This window comes from Piliocolobus tephrosceles, chromosome 10 (genome assembly GCF_002776525.5).
Source record: "Piliocolobus tephrosceles isolate RC106 chromosome 10, ASM277652v3, whole genome shotgun sequence".
Taxonomy (NCBI): Eukaryota; Metazoa; Chordata; class Mammalia; order Primates; family Cercopithecidae; genus Piliocolobus; species Piliocolobus tephrosceles.
The window spans coordinates 16,984,252-17,000,383 of NC_045443.1; positions in this window are offsets into that span (position 1 = coordinate 16,984,252).

Here is a 16,132-nt window from a genome sequence, read left to right on the forward strand (position 1 = left end):
ATAATATATGTATACTGCTCTAGGGATAGTGCATGTATATGTGTGTGTGTGTGTGTGTGTGTGTGTGTGTATCTTGGTTGCAATTCAATCATGGCTCTGCCATTCCTTCAACATGTTCAAAATGTTGTTGACATCATCCTTCTGCTGAAACTTCCTTCCCCTTTCTCTGAACTTGTTTATCTATATTTTTTTATTCTATTACTGTCAAGATATATATATGTGTATATATAGTCCATAAAATATTATATATACACATATGTATACATGCTACTCTACGGATAATAATTACAGTTTATTTTTCTTTTAAGTTTTCTTCTATTCCCTGTATTGTATCTATTTCATTAGTAATCCTTTCAGTTTGTATGATCTTGTTTCTCTTGTTCCTGTTTTATGTTTCTTAAATTATGCAGTGATTTTTGGTTTTTCATTCATGTTTAAGATTGGAGTGCTAAAAAGCCAATTTTAAGGTCTGCATAAATGAAGGAAACTTATTTCTTGGGGGGTCTGACAGAAAGATAATTGAATAAGAACCTAGCTGTTTTGTTTACGACTTCAGATTGTCATCTCTGTGGCCATTTCTCCTCATTTGATCAATTTCCCCAAAAGGAAATCTTAATTCTTAGCTCGTAGGAGTAAAGAAACAGAGAGGTAAAATGTCAGTCAGCTTTCTGAAAGATGCAGGTATGAAAAGTGTTGGTACATTTTTTGCCTCATGTCCCTAGAACCAAGACACTCTCTCATTCTAGATCTCCAGAAAGTCTGACTTCTGTCAGGCTGTGCATTTTGAGAAAGAGTAGATCTGAAGTCTATTTATACACATTATCTAACAAGTTTTAGCTCCATCTTCAACAGTAAGTTCTGAGTTCTGTGATGTCAATTGCCTTGGTTCTCATTGGCGTTCCCTCTTGTAGGCATTCAGGTCTCAGCATCCTTTGTTTTAGTTCAATCATGGTTCTTACATTCTGTCAACATCTTCAAAATTTTGTGGACATAATCCTTCTGCTGAAATTTCCTTCCTCTTTCTCAGAACTTGTTTGTCTCTCTCTCTATATATAGACATATATATATATATATATGATTCTATTACTGTCAATTTATGGGTCATGATGAAAGAAAAGATAAATCTAAAACATTTTACCAAAGAGCTTTCTGATAACAGACGCTGGGAGCTGGAACTCAGCTTTTGGTGGGAATGGCCAGCATTTGGGAATGGGAGGGTAGGGGATGCTGTGGGAAACATGGTTTAAATACCAGGTACACATATTCCTTTCTGCACCCAACAGGGAATTTCTTTCCAAACCTCTTGAAATTCCCTGCAATTAAAAACTTTCTCCATTTAACTGAAAAACAAAATCTTCTCATGTCTTTAAATTTTCAAGTTTAATTTTTTTGTTATAAAAATTATACATGCTCACTTTAAGAAACTTGACAGTTAGAGAAAAATATAACCAGATATAGATTCTTGCACTCTTTGTTCTAAGGGATTTTAGTTGCTGTGTTTGCATGATATGCAATTTTTCATATAATTTTCTCAGGTTCACTTTGTTTAATATCCTTTTTATATTGTAAAATAAATACTAATACAAAAGAATGGATACATACAATTTAAAGCCATAAAATAAACATTCATGGACCCACTTTATAGCTTTTATAGCTTATGAATTAGAACTTTTTTTTACTTTATTGGCCAGATTATAATCCCCTTGAAGCTGTATAATATTGGATATTTAAGTTTTGGCAGGTATTTTATTTACATTTACATGTATTATTTAATGTAATCTTCACAATAGCTGTATGAGGTAGGTACTAATATTAGCCCTGTTTTGCAGGTTAGGAAACTGAGGCTTAGGAAGTTTAAGAATTTTGGCTAGTCACTAAGTGGAAATATATGATTTATTTTTTATGTCAGGGTACAATCAGGAGGCAAAACCATAAACTAGTTATTTGAACTGAGAGAAGTTAACAGAAAGAGCTGTTATCTGGATAAGGTGTTTCCTAAGTAACTAACAGGGTAACAAGAGTGTTCTAAGGTATCAGGGAAATAACCCATGGAGGAAACAAGCACTAACTCTAGAACTGAGGAAGCAAAGGAAAGATGTTGGAATCATTACAACCTGAAAATTTACGGAAAGGGCTCTGTGGCTCTGAAACCCAGACCTCTGACCAGAAGGCAATGCTCAGCTGGTTTCAATGGTTTTTATCATGAAGAATGAGTTTTGTTGGCCTGGCACCCAGAACTCTGAGGAGCAGATACCATCCAGGTGCTGTTTTCTCTGCAAGTATTTGTTGATGAGGCTGGTTTTGCATGTGTTAAAAAAAACTCAGGGCCACAATGACCTGAGAAAAATTCATCAGAATATCTGATCTCCCTACAAAGTGCTCAAATAATTTTCTGGGGTGACAAAAATAAGTGATAGCTGCTGTTTCAAATTATCCCCTAAGTTAACACATGATTAGCTAAATGTATTTTGTGCTTATTCAATTGCCCTGTATTGCCATGTTTAAAGGCTGTTTACTGTTGAAATAATTAGATGTATGGGGGATTTTCCCTATTGCAAGTCTTTTGGTATATAGTGACTTGTATCTATTAACTAACTCATACAGTGACAAAGAGTCCCCCCCAAAATTTAAAGTGGCTTCTTTTACTTTATATTTCCTCATCTAATTCAAATTTTGAATCCATAATAAGTACAACCTGAGAATCTAGATGAAGAGGTTATTTTATGTATAAAGATCTTGCCTCGCCTTCAATAATTGTTCTTTGTTGACTTAGAGAAGCATAGCTCCTTTGACTTTCTGTTTGGTCTCTTGGGACTAAGCTCTACAGGGATTACTTGAACTCTCAGGTTCAGAGATCAAGTGGATATTGCCTGTAAATACAGAATGACATGGAGCAATGGGGTCTTTGAGTCTACCAGGAAGAGCCCTGAGCTCAGAATTATTCTATTTCCAACAAGCCCCTTGAGAGACCACCTAAGATGGCACAGTGACCCAGTGCAGTGCTCTGTAGAACAGAGACACTGGTTCATTGCTTTAAAAGAGAGTAATTATAAAAAACTACCCAATATCACAAAATCTTTAGGAAATAGCATTTCGCTGAAGAAGAGATCTGAATACCATGTATGTTTATATAATATCAGAGTTTAAATAATACCTTTCATCCCTCAAACTAAAAGTAATGCTTTTTACAAAGATCTTTTACATATATATATGTGTATACACAGACAGAGTTCATATTGTTGGAAATAAATATATCTTAATAAACATATTTTCTAGTTCAGAATTTATCATCTTATTTTCCCCTTTTTAGACTTATTGTTTCATCAATGACCAGTACTGGATCAATGCCAGGTCCAAGGTTGGCACCTAATAAATATTTGATTGATAGGTGGATTGATTGATTCAGGCAACCAAGAAAAACAATGGCTAACATGGCTTCACTTGAAAAGTCCCTCAAATAAGACAATCCATGTCTTTAATATCAGTTTTTAGCTCCAATTAAAAAATATCAAGCTTACTGAAGGGTAAGATTATTTCTGGTTCAAAGGAAGTTATGATTTTATAAATAACACCTCATTCCAAAAATTACTCAAAGAAAAGCAGAGTGATTTGGTTTGCCCTATTCATTAAGTAGCCCTCAAGATGAATTTCTACATTGGCTCACTAGATAAATTGTTATTTGCTAAAAAGGTTTTTTAAAAGAAAATTGAGGTTGAAATGAGAATTATATACAAAAATGAATCTTGCTTTATTATTGCACTTATATATTTAGTACAAATAGCTTGATATTTTTTAATTGGAGCTAAAAACTGATATAGCTAGAAATCTCATAGAAATCTACATTAGGAGACTGTTTTGTTCAGAGTATTCAATAAATTACCCCGAATTGGAATTTAAAATTAAACTTTATAAATTAACAAATTGTATAAAATAAGAATGTGTAACAAGCAAAAGGAATGATAGAAAATGAAAGCTGTATTTTCTATGATGAAAAAATACATGCATAAATTGATTGGATTTGCTTGGTCTCTTCCAGCTGGTGCCAGCACATTTCATATTATGATGATATGCTGTAATGAAAACTTTAGAATATTTGGGACATTCACCTAGGGCTCTCTCCTCTCCATCGTTTACATAATTCTGATTTTGTCTTAGTCTGCCTTTAGTCCTCTGGACTTGATTTGGTAGACATATGAACAAGACACCCATTTTGCAGGGACAGACATTCTCTAAAAGATTTTAATCTAGGGAAAGATCAGGACAAGATTAGCATTTTAGAAAGATTCGTCTTGTTGCAATTAGGAAGTGTATACTAGGGGTAGACTGAAGTCAGTTAAAAGTTACTGTAATGTTAGAGGTCATAGGGACTTGGGCTATGGTGGTAGAGAAGGAATGGACAAAACGAGATGAAGAGATTGTAAGTTAAAGTATTCACAAAACTGGGTTACCAAATAGAAATAGGAAGTGAAAAAGAAGATTCTAAAGTGACTAAGGATTCTACGACAAATATAAATAGGCATTTTGTTTGCTTATTTTTACCTGTTTTGTACATTCATATACCTATTCTAGGTGCTCAGAATGGTGTCTGGCCTGTAGAAAACACTCAATAAATATTTACTGAAAGAATAAATAACTGAATAGGTGACCTAGGTAAAACTAGCTAGATGGTGGTGCTATAAATGGAGAGGTATACAAGCAGAAACAGGGCGAGGATGTGAGAAAAATGGAATGTGTAATTTTAGAAATCTTAAGTTTTTGGCAACTTGGAAATATTAATTTAGAAATTCTTTCTGGGCTTTTGGATAAACAGCTTTAAACCACATGACAAATAAAAGTTTGAGCTGAAAAATTGGGGGATTATTAGCATATAGGCTGGGTTAAAGTGGTGACTATGATTCAGATTATCTTGGAAAAATACAGTGACTAGGAAGAGCCAAGAGCCGAGGGTAAATCTTTAAGGAATGCTAATATTTATGGAGTGTTTAGGGGAAAAGGAAGTTACTAATGAGAGCGAGTGTCCCAAGAAAGTAAGAACACTGGGGTGCATGATGTTGTAGAGATTCAAGGTAAAAGGCTTTCAAAAAGGCAAAGCTGAACAATAGTGTTCGATGCCCAAGATAGAAACAGCAAAATTTGCTATATATATGGCAATTAGGAGGTTCGTTCATCTACTCTTTCATCTTGATTCATTTAATGAGCCGGCATTTTTTACTACGTACCAGGCAGGCATTTAGTTCAGCATTTTGCTAGGGAAGGATTGGGGTGACAATATTATTATACAAGACAGATGTGCTAATGCACTCAAAGATTTTGCAGTCTAGTAAAAACAGGATAAAATAATGAGTAGTGAAAAAATATAAACAAAAAATGAGTAGTGAAATGCATTAATGACAATATTTATTTTATTTCTAAAACTTATGAAAGAATACATGTAGTAAGAAAAAGTATGAAACAATAGAGTTCTGAAGGGATAGAGAGGTCAGGTACAACAGATAGGAAGATAAATGATATTTTCTTTCGGGATGTAACTTTTAAGCTGGGTGTTGAAGCATGGAAAGAACCAGCCACGTGAAGATCAGGTGATAGGGCATTCTGAGATGAGGGAAAAATTAGTGCAAAGGCCCTAGGAATGTGCTCGGTGAGTTGGGTAGGCACATTGTAGACTAGGGAGCAGATGATGGGAGAGGAGGTCAGGAGCAGGTTGGGACTCCACCACGTAGAGATATATATGTCAGGTTAAGAAATGTGAGTTTTATTCCAAGTGCAAGAGGACCTGGGAGTAAAGTTCAGTTTTTATAACATTTTAAACATGATCTCAAGACTATCCTGAGAAAAGCTTATAGAGGGTGCAAGTTTGGAACTGAGGAGTCTGGTTAGAAAATGGTGCTGTTGTCTAGGTGAGATGGTAGTAGATTGGACCAAGGTCTTCATGGGGAAGGATAGCAATGAATACATTTGAGCTCTATTTTGTAACAGAGTTCACAAGATGAATAAATGGCGACTGAGGGCAGGATTGAGTTCAAACAATTTGCCAGATTTTTGAAAGCACATTTTCAACTGCTCAATTTATAAAGCATTAAAAAGTAACCAGGAGGCAGAGTGTATGCCTGGCCTGGGCAGGAGTTTCAAAATAGAGACCAAGGAAACACAATGGAGGCCATGGAGATGGCTGAAGAAGAGGTGAAACTGCTGCTTCTAAGAAACAAGCTAACCAACTGCACGTGGTGGTGGAGGGTCATCATCATGAATGGTTGAATGGATAAATACCTCCCTGCACATCTACCCAGCCAATTCCAACATAAAATAAATACTGTAATGGTCTTTCTTCAACCTCACACATGAATATTTGAGGGACACTGGAAAACACTGTATTGCCGCTTAGTACTATTATACAAATCTATGGTTTAAGACATCTGTTTGACCCCATCTCTGCTCAGGAGTGTTTTTCTTGATCAGCTCCCTCTCTCATTTTCTTCAGACTATTCCAAAAACTCTCCTATTTTCTTAATCTCCCTACTCAACTTTCTTTGCTCTTGCTGTTGAAGATCCACACCTAAGGCCTTCAGGTCTAATGCTGGTAAATTTCTCACCTCACTAATTATAAAATTATCTGTAGCAGACACGTTATCTCATCCTTCCCTATTGTCTCAGAGGCTAATATGTTCTTTCTCTTGTTCAAAGTAGCATCTCAATTTTGTCCTTAACTCTTCCGCCTCCTGTTCTCTTTCAGATATTTTCCAACTGTCATCTCCTCTCCCTTCTATCTTTAAAGGCCAGTCTCTGCCTGCCCGTATTCTTCAAACAATAATCATGAGAAGCCTTTCTCATCAATGGTAACAACCTCTTCCCTTAAGTCAATTAATTGTCTCAATACTCACCTACAAATTTTGAGAGACATCTGTACTTACTTCATCCACAGCCTGCTGTACTTTTTTTCCTGCTCATAACCACAGCTAGTCTTCATACAATCAATCGGGGCTCCCAACTGTCAAATGTAATATAGTAGTTTGTAGCCTTTATTCTATATTTTCTCTTTATTTGTTGCAAATGCTTGACTCCACAGACCATCTCCCTGCAATTTGAAACTATTGCAGTCTTTGTATTCTATGCCACATTATCAAATTTTTCAGGTTCTCTTTAGGCACCTCACTTTTAGTATGTCCATCAAATGTTGATGCTCCCAACCTTAAATCATGTTTCTTTTTAAATTTTACGTATTATCTTTGGGTTACTTTGTGTAATCTCAGAGATACGCTAATTAACTTCCAACTCATATATAATCTACTCCCTTAATGTTTGCAATTTCAATGGGTCTTACTGTCTTAATATACATTAATTTCATATTCATTGTATCTGAACATAACATCTTGTATAATAAAATAAAATTTTATTTTATTTTTTCTTCCTTTGAATAAGCCTATGAAATTCCACCTGTCTTTTAGTCTTGTTTATAGTGAGTTTTTCTATATGAAATTTTTTTGTGTGTTGAGGTAGAACATTTTATTCAGCTTTTCTGTATAATCTATACTGTTTGTGTTTCGTATAAGAAAGGATACTATCTCAACTGATGGTCTTTCCAATGATATTAGAGAGCGACTCTTGATTTCTTCCCTTTTCACTCACGGCATGCAGGAATTTCTACTACTTATGTCTTGGCATTGTCGCCTTCCTCCCACCCCCATGACCACAAGTCTAGGTCAGGCCTTTACTATCTCCAGCTAGAGGAAGAGCGTCCTACAATTCTTATGTCTAGTCTTTCTCACTTTCTTCCTTTGCCTGGATGGTCTATTTCATCCCCAGCATTCCCCAACACCCAGAGCATACCTAATCCGTGACTTACACATCAGAGCTTTTCCTTTTTTTCCCCCCAGGCTTACATTTTAATGGGGAAACAAGATAATAAATGAAGAAATAAACAAAGAAACAAATGAACTAGAAAAAAATAGCTAGTGGTAAGTGATATCACAGAATTACACCAGAGCAGGGGAGGGGGTGGTAGAATTAGTTAGGGCCTAAACAATGGCTTTACTTTTGATGCTGAAGGATGATCTTTTCTTTTTTAATTATACTTTAAGTTCTAGGGTACATGTGCACAACATGCAGGTTTGATACATAGGTATACATATGCCATGTTGGTTTGCTGCACCCATCAACTCATCATCTACATTAGGTATTTCTCCTAATGCTCTTCCTCCCCCAACCCCCCACCCCATGACAGGCCCCGGTGTGTGATGTTCCCCACCCTGTGTCCAAGTGATCTCATTGTTCAATTCCCACCTGAGTAAGAACATGCGGTGTTTGGTTTCCTGTCCTTGTAATAGTTTGCTGAGAATGATGGTTTCCAGCTTCATCCATGTGCCTTCAAAGGACATGAACTCATCCTTTTTTATGGCTGCAGAATATTCCATGGTGTATATGTGCCACATTTCCTTAATCCAGTCTATCATTGGTGGACATTCAGGTTGATTCCAATTCTTTGCTATTGTGTATAGTGCCACAATAAACATAAATGTGCATGTGTCTTTTTAGTAGCATGATTTATAATCCTTTGGGTATATACCCAGTAATGGGATTGCTGGGTCAAATGGTAATTCTAGTTCTAGATCCTTGAGGAATTGCCACACTGTCTTCCACAATGCTTGAACTAATTTACACTCCCACCAACAGCATAAAAGCATTCCTATTTCTCCACATCCTCCCTAGCATCTGTTGTTTCATGACTTTTTAATGATTGCCATTCTAACTGGTGTGAGATAGTGTCTCATTGTGGTTTTGATTTGCATTTCTCTGATGACCAGTGATGATGACCATTTTATCATGTGTCTGTTGGCTACATAGATGTATTCTTTTGAGAAGTGTCTGTTCATATGCTTTGCCCACTTTTTGATGGGTTTGTTTGTTTATTTCTTATAAATTTGTTTGAGTTCTTTGTAGATTCTGGATATTAGCCCTTTGCCAGATGGGTAGATTGCAAAAATTTTCTCCCATTCTCTAGGTTGCCTAATCACTCTGATGGTAGTTGCTTTTGCTGTTCAGAAGTTCTTTAGTTTAATTAGATCCCATTTGGCTATTTTGTTCATTGCTTTTGGTGTTTTAGACATGAAGTCCTTGCCCATGCCTATGTCCTGAATGGTATTGCCTAGGTTTTCTTCTAGGGATTTTATGGTTTTAGGTCTGACATTTAAGTCGTTAATCCATCTTGAATTAATTTTTGTATAAGGTGTAAGGAAGGGATCCATTTTTGGCTTTCTACATATGGCTTGCCAGTTTTCCCAGTACCATTTATTAAATAGGGAATCCTTTCCCCATCTCTTGTTTTTGTCAGGTTTGTCAAAGATCAGATGGTTGTAGTTGTGTGGTGTTATTTCTGAGGGCTCTGTTCTGTTTCATTGGTCTATATCTCTGTTTTGGTACCAGTACCATGCTGTTTTGGTTACTGCAGCCTTGTAGTATAGTTTGAAGGCAGGTAGCATGGTACCTCCAGTTTTTTCTTTTTGCTTAGGATTGTCTTGGCAATGTGGGCTCTTTTTTGGTTCCATATGAACTTTAAAGTGGTTTTTTCCAATTCTGTGAAGAAAGTCACTGGTAACTTGATGGGGATGGCACTGAATCTATAAATTACTTAGGGCAGTATGGCCATTTTCATGATATTGATTCTTCCTATCCATGAGCATGGAATGTTCTTCCATTTGTTTGCATCCTCTTTTATTTCATTGAGCAGTGGTTTGTAGTTCTCCTTGAAGAGGTTCTTCACACCCCTTGTAAGTTGGATTCCAAGGTATTTTATTCTCTTTGAAGCAATTGTGAATGGGAGTTCACTTATGATTTGGCTCTCTGTTTGTCTGTTATTGGTGTATAGGAACACTTGTGATTTTTGCACATTGATTTTGTATCCTGAGACTTTGCTAAAGTTGCTTATCAGTTTAAGGAGATTTTGAGCTGAGATAATGGGGTTTTCTAAATATACAATCATGTCATCTGCAAACAGGGGCAGTTTGACTTCCTCTTTTCCCAATTGAATACCTTTATTTCTTTCTCTTGCCTGGTTGTCCTGGCCAGAACTTCCAACACTATGTTGAATAGGAGTGGTGAGAGAGGGCATCCTTGTCTTGTGCTGGTTTTCAGTATTTTTTTGCCCAGTCAGTATTATATTGGCTGTGGGTTTGTCGTAGATAGCTCTTATTATTTTCAGATACGTTCCATCAATACCTAGTTTATTGAGAGTTTTTAGCATGAAGGCTGTTGAATTTTGTTGAAGGTCTTTTCTGCATCTATTGAGATAATCATATGGTTTTTGTCATTGGTTCTGTTTAACACATCAGAGCTTTTAAGGCTCTCTGTGGTTTGACCCAGGCCTCTGACTGTACTTTCGTATTTTGAAACTCTCTCCCTTATTCTCTATGCTGCCACAATCTCAGCTGCCTGTGTTCCTCACAGAGGGTACTCTACCATTGTTGCTTATGTTTTTCCACTGTTTAAGAAACTACTTCCTACTCTTCGTATAGGTCAGAGTTCTAACATCATCTCCAAGACAATTTTTCATACTTTCCTATAATATTCCAGATTTGTTGGTGCCTCTTCTCTGTATTTCCCACAAAAAAATTTCTACCCTCTGAAGAATCGTATTTCATTTTTCACCATATGATAAATATGTAATACACACATTACACACACACTTGCACATACATATTTCCTGCATTAGAGTGGAAGGACCTTGAGAGTCGGAGTTGCACATTTTCCCTAGAAATTTGCATAATGCAAGAGACTCAAAAATATTAATTCAATAGACACACCAATAAATGAATGTATATTTATGTTTGCTAGGGCTCTGGGAAAATAATCTGTCAAAAATACCAGCAAAAACAAAAATATTTTCTACGTACTAACTGACCTTTGTCCTTTCACAATTAGAGGCTTTTCTTTTTAGCTTATACTCTTATTTCATGCTAAGAGCCTCATGGGTGCCATAGGTACTTAAGGTCAGAAGGAAGAGAAGCTGGGGAAAGGAGGTGCCCACCTGGAAGGCTGTGGCTCTTTGGAGATGTGTGCCAGTCCTAAAAGCAACAACACTGGAGGAAGAAAGTATTTGTTAAATCCCAGTGTTTGTGAAAGTATGATAGGTAATGCATGTTCTCACTGGGTGAATTGAAAGGACTTCAAGACCCCAATCATACCTCCTCCTAGACAATTGTCTTCCTATCTATTTTATCTAGGCCGCAAGTTTCAAGACTATTATTTGTTTCTTTTTGATTGTTAGCTGTTGCACATTAAATTTTAAACATCCCAAAAGAAATGCAATGCTCTACTTCTCTCTCACTGCTTCTAGGGCTTTCCATAGAGATGTGGATTCAATGACAGGTCAATAAAAAGATGTCTCACAGACAAGTGGAGACTGACTGACTGACTGACCGTAGGATCAGATTGTGCAAGTTTGCAGGAGAGGGATAAGTGGGCCTGAGAGTAAGAAGCATATAGCAGAGCTGAGTACCTGCACATAAGAAATATATGCATACGTATCTGGGATGAAAAAGAGATCCTCAGTCTAAAAACGTTTAGTCTTAAGTGTCTACACAAATCAATAAAATATGTTTAGCCTGTGCTAACTAATGTTTTCACAGAGACTCTAGTGTTCTCTCTCTTTCTGAGTCCCCAACCCTACTATCAGTGGCACTAATGTCATGTATTCTATTAAATTTAGAAAAGAGTCGTTCTGTTTACCTGCATGAAAAATTCATTGCTCCCTGTACTGTAAGTGGCTTTGTGTTTAATACAGGTATATCTTACTTGTCAAATCGCTTTTGGGGTTAAGAAATTTTTTTAATTCCCTGCTTTTATTTATTATCTTATTACATTTTTAACTGTTGATGTTTATTTTTTATTTGACATTCAATGAATTTTCTCTGGGTCTGCCTTTTTAGTACTGGCTGATGTTTTATAACATATTGATTCCCAATATTTTAAACTGACCCACTGTTGATATGAGGATCACACTGGGAAGTAAGATGTTTACATCTTGCTATGAATAGCAGATAAATGAAATAATAAAGGTTGTCAAAAGCTGAGAAATAAAGTAAGCCAGGTTCTTGTTTGCTGTCAAGAATATATTGCTAGGGAGCTTAGAACCAGCTAACTTCATAATGCACAGAGTGCAGTGGTTCTGGGCAGAAGGCTACTCTTTTAAACATTTGAAGTATCGAAGAAAAATTTTACAAAAAATAGTATTCAAAATGAATGTTTTAGATTTGTCCATCATGAAGTACTTTATTGAAAATAAAATCCTTATGATATCAGACTCTAGAGACGGACTGTTTCAGTTCATATCCTCTCTCTGCTCCTTCCTAGTTCTGTGGCCTGACCTTGAACAAGTCATTTACCCTGCCAGTGCCTTGAGTTCCTCAGATATAAAATGCAAATAATAATAATGCATCTATGATTGTTACGGGGAGCAATAGAGATAATGCATGCAAGCATTTAGAACATTGTCCCGTGCATAATAAGTGTGTAATAAATGCTAGTTATTGTTTCTGCTATTATAATTAGTTACAAAGGAATTGCGTATACACAATTCTGTAAGTAGAGGCATATATATTTAGCCTTAGTTCTGTATTTTTATTTTGAAACAAGCAACACGTTTAACTCATAAAATATCATTAATTGTCTACTTTCTCTGATTCAAGAAATGACTTATCTATTTCATCAATTTTTCCAGGCAAAGTAGAGTTCCCTCATTTGTTCTCTCAAAGGACTGAGCTCATACTATTTCATGGCACTTACTGCATTATATCCCAACTTGTCTGTCCTCATATCTATTCCTCCAAGTAGAATGTTGATCTTTTAAATGCAAGGGCAATATTTTATTCTTATTTTCACCTCCAGGACTGAGGAGAGGGCTTAGCAAAGAGTGCTTGAAATGAAATGGAATCTAGTATTTTGCCTAATTGGACTTACATTTTTCCTGACCTCTGTACGTATAATGAAGTATCATTTTTCAAGTTCTCTATGCACACAGAAGCCAAGTTTTTAAAATTCTGGTTTAATAGGACAACAAAGTTGGAAATTAAAAAATGGTTTGCATAGGTGTGTTCTGTAACTCCTTTAAAGTACACACTGATTGCAATTCCAATCCTGGCCTGGACTGTGTAAACTTTTAACAAACATTTTGTATTCTAATTTCACAGAGAATCTATTTTTATGCCCTTCAAAATAGTTCTGAAATACAGGTTTTAAAAAAAGAACAAATAATTGACTATGGCTTTTACTACTCTAAACCTGTATGCCAAGAAATACTTTTGCTCCTAAGTATTCTACTAATTTAAATATCATACGATACACACTGACTTGGATAGTGGTCAGTGAGAAATCTGCTTGGAGTGCAAGTCATTCCCAAGGCATCAAAGTTGGTAAGTGAGAGAACCAGATCAAGCAAGTGATCTCACTACCGCAGATACTAATAAACAGTTTCAGCCAGAGACCACCCTATGCCACGATGAACCAAAAGAACTGTGAATTTGAACATAATTTCATACAAGAATTGACTGATGTTGACCTTAAGAAATTATTACTTGTGTACAATGTGCATTAGTTCCTATGACATTAGCTTAAAGCTCAAATATTCTCTTTCTATTTTTGGTGCTGAGCATGCTCCTACGTGGAAGGAAGAAAACATCCGTTATAGCTCTCCCTAAATTATTTCTTGGAGTTAGTTTTTGGCAAAGGCATATGTTAAAACTTATCTTATTTCAAAAGTGAAATGTTCCAACCAGCAGATATAGAATTTATCTGCATATCTGTGATGACCAGTTTTAAAGAGACTCATCTTCAACAAGAGGCAAGATATTCTACTTGTGTTTAGTAGCAGTTAATAAGCCCTAAAATAATAATAACTAATAGTAATTTTAAAACCTTCGGAGGTAATACAGGAAATCCATATATATATATGTGTGTGTGTGTGTGTTTGTGTGTGTGTGTATATATATATATATATATAAAATAAAAATACATTAATACTGATTGTGCCTAGCTGAAGAATATATAGAAGTACATAATGTGTACATATTATATACATTGAGGTTGATAGCTAGTTAAATTCACGCGTGGCTTTATTCAGTGTTTGGTTGTCAGCTGCTTTTCTTTTGTACATTGTGATTAATTTCATTGTCACTAGATTTGATGTTTCTGAAAGAGTCTTTTTCTGAACCTAGTCAGGAACCAGGAAGGGAATTAGGAATCCAAGTTGTTGGAGCAGTCTCTATTGTAGTCTGATTTACTCACTCAAATTCTGTGGTCAGATAAAGACCATGAAAGAAGAATAAAAATAATGACAGCATTTTTTTGCTTTTCAAATGAAACTCCTTACAATAGTGCTGCAGTTTTCTGAGACATTTTATTTGTTCTGCATTAATATATATTTCTAAGCTCTTAAACTTTTGAGAAAATGAATTAAAAGGGATATGCTTTCTTGATTGATATGTGAGAAACCCCATAGAATGTGTAATACAAAAAGCTACATAGGCAAAATGTTTTATAAGCATGTTTAAAAGGGGAATCTATCAAGCCATTTCTATATGCTCCTGATTGCTGGCTTGTGTGCTGTGAAGAACAAAACTTCAACTCAAAATGCAAATCATACAGGAATCGTAAAAAGGCTCAACCCAACCCTGCTATCACAGTAATTAAGATTTTCAAAGTAAAATTATTTTCTTCCTTTTTCTCTTCTCTCTCTCTCTTTTTTTTTAAAGGCAATTTAATGAGCTTAACAATTTTGGGATGCTTTTAGTTAAGGATGTTGCAGGTAAAATGTATGCCACATTTGTCAAAAAAAAAAAAAAAATCCCTTTTTGGTACGTATTAAGTCCCTCCCTTAATTAAGCCTTCTGGGGTTTCAATGTGTTGATCTCATTTTAAACCAAGCTCAGCACAATTAGACACACTGAGGAGATGGGAGATAAGTGCTGTATATAAAAACATTTCAGACACAAATATTTCATCCTGCAAGGCCCCGATTTGCTCTTTCCATTTTTAAAAATCTGGGCTCAATAAAGAAAAAAATTGATTATTTTCAGCTTGTCATACATCTCATTTGGAGTGGGTCAGACCTCCCCATTCACAATTACAACTAGTTAATCTTATCATGGGAAAATTCAATTACATTTATCAAGGTTATTCCATAGATTCAAGCTATTGCTTTAAAAAATGGATTTTAGTGTTAGGAATGTTAGCATTGTGTGTTCCCTCAATTTTAAAATAAAAATAAAAAATAAATAATTAAATCTTGCCTTTACATCTATATTATTAATGTAGAGTTGTAATAAAGTAATATTTGACAGCTTTGTAAAAAGGATTATTAATATATAGATTATGGAAGTTTAGGAGGGAGGCTCATAACTGTTAATAGACTTCAATTCTCAGCCTACACTGACATTTTAAAAAATCTAGTTTCAAATTTGATAACAGATTACCAGCTAGGCTGGAAGCCAACCACCTGATTAAGGCAATTTAAATGCTTGCAAAGTGGTGAGATTAAAATCAAATAAGTGCCGATTTTTTTTCCTGCTTCACTTATCTTTCCCTGGATTCGTTCCTTAACTACCAGGTGGTGGAGGACTCTGGGTAATTTTCCTCTGCGCCAATTACCCCAGGATGGTTTTTAGGGTGAAGCAGAATAATTACTGCACTATCAATCCAAAATGGGCTGCTTAATGTGTTTAAGAGAGATTTTGAGCCTTAGCAGGGAGGCTGCCTGAAGCGTGCTCTGCTCGCGGTGCCAAAGCCCACTCGGCCTACTCGGATAGTTAACCGTTCAGTGAGAAGGCAGCACACACCCAAGGTGAAAGAAAACAAGGAAAACTCCTGGGAAGCTGTGGGAAAGTTAATGAGCTGCTTCCAACGTGTGGCAGGCTGCAGTCGCAGGTGGCTGACAAAGCTAGGCAGGTTAAGAAAATAATATTTATCATCCAGCTGCCAGGACTGTCTTTATCAAAACTCTTTCTAAAATCCATACAAGAAGAAGAAAAACGGGCTTGAAAAACATTTTTTGAAGAGAAACAAAAACAAAAAGCCCCAAGCAGCTGGGATTCAAATGCCCTATTCTTGCTGATGGGTTAGAAAGAAAGCGGGAGATAGCGATTGAATC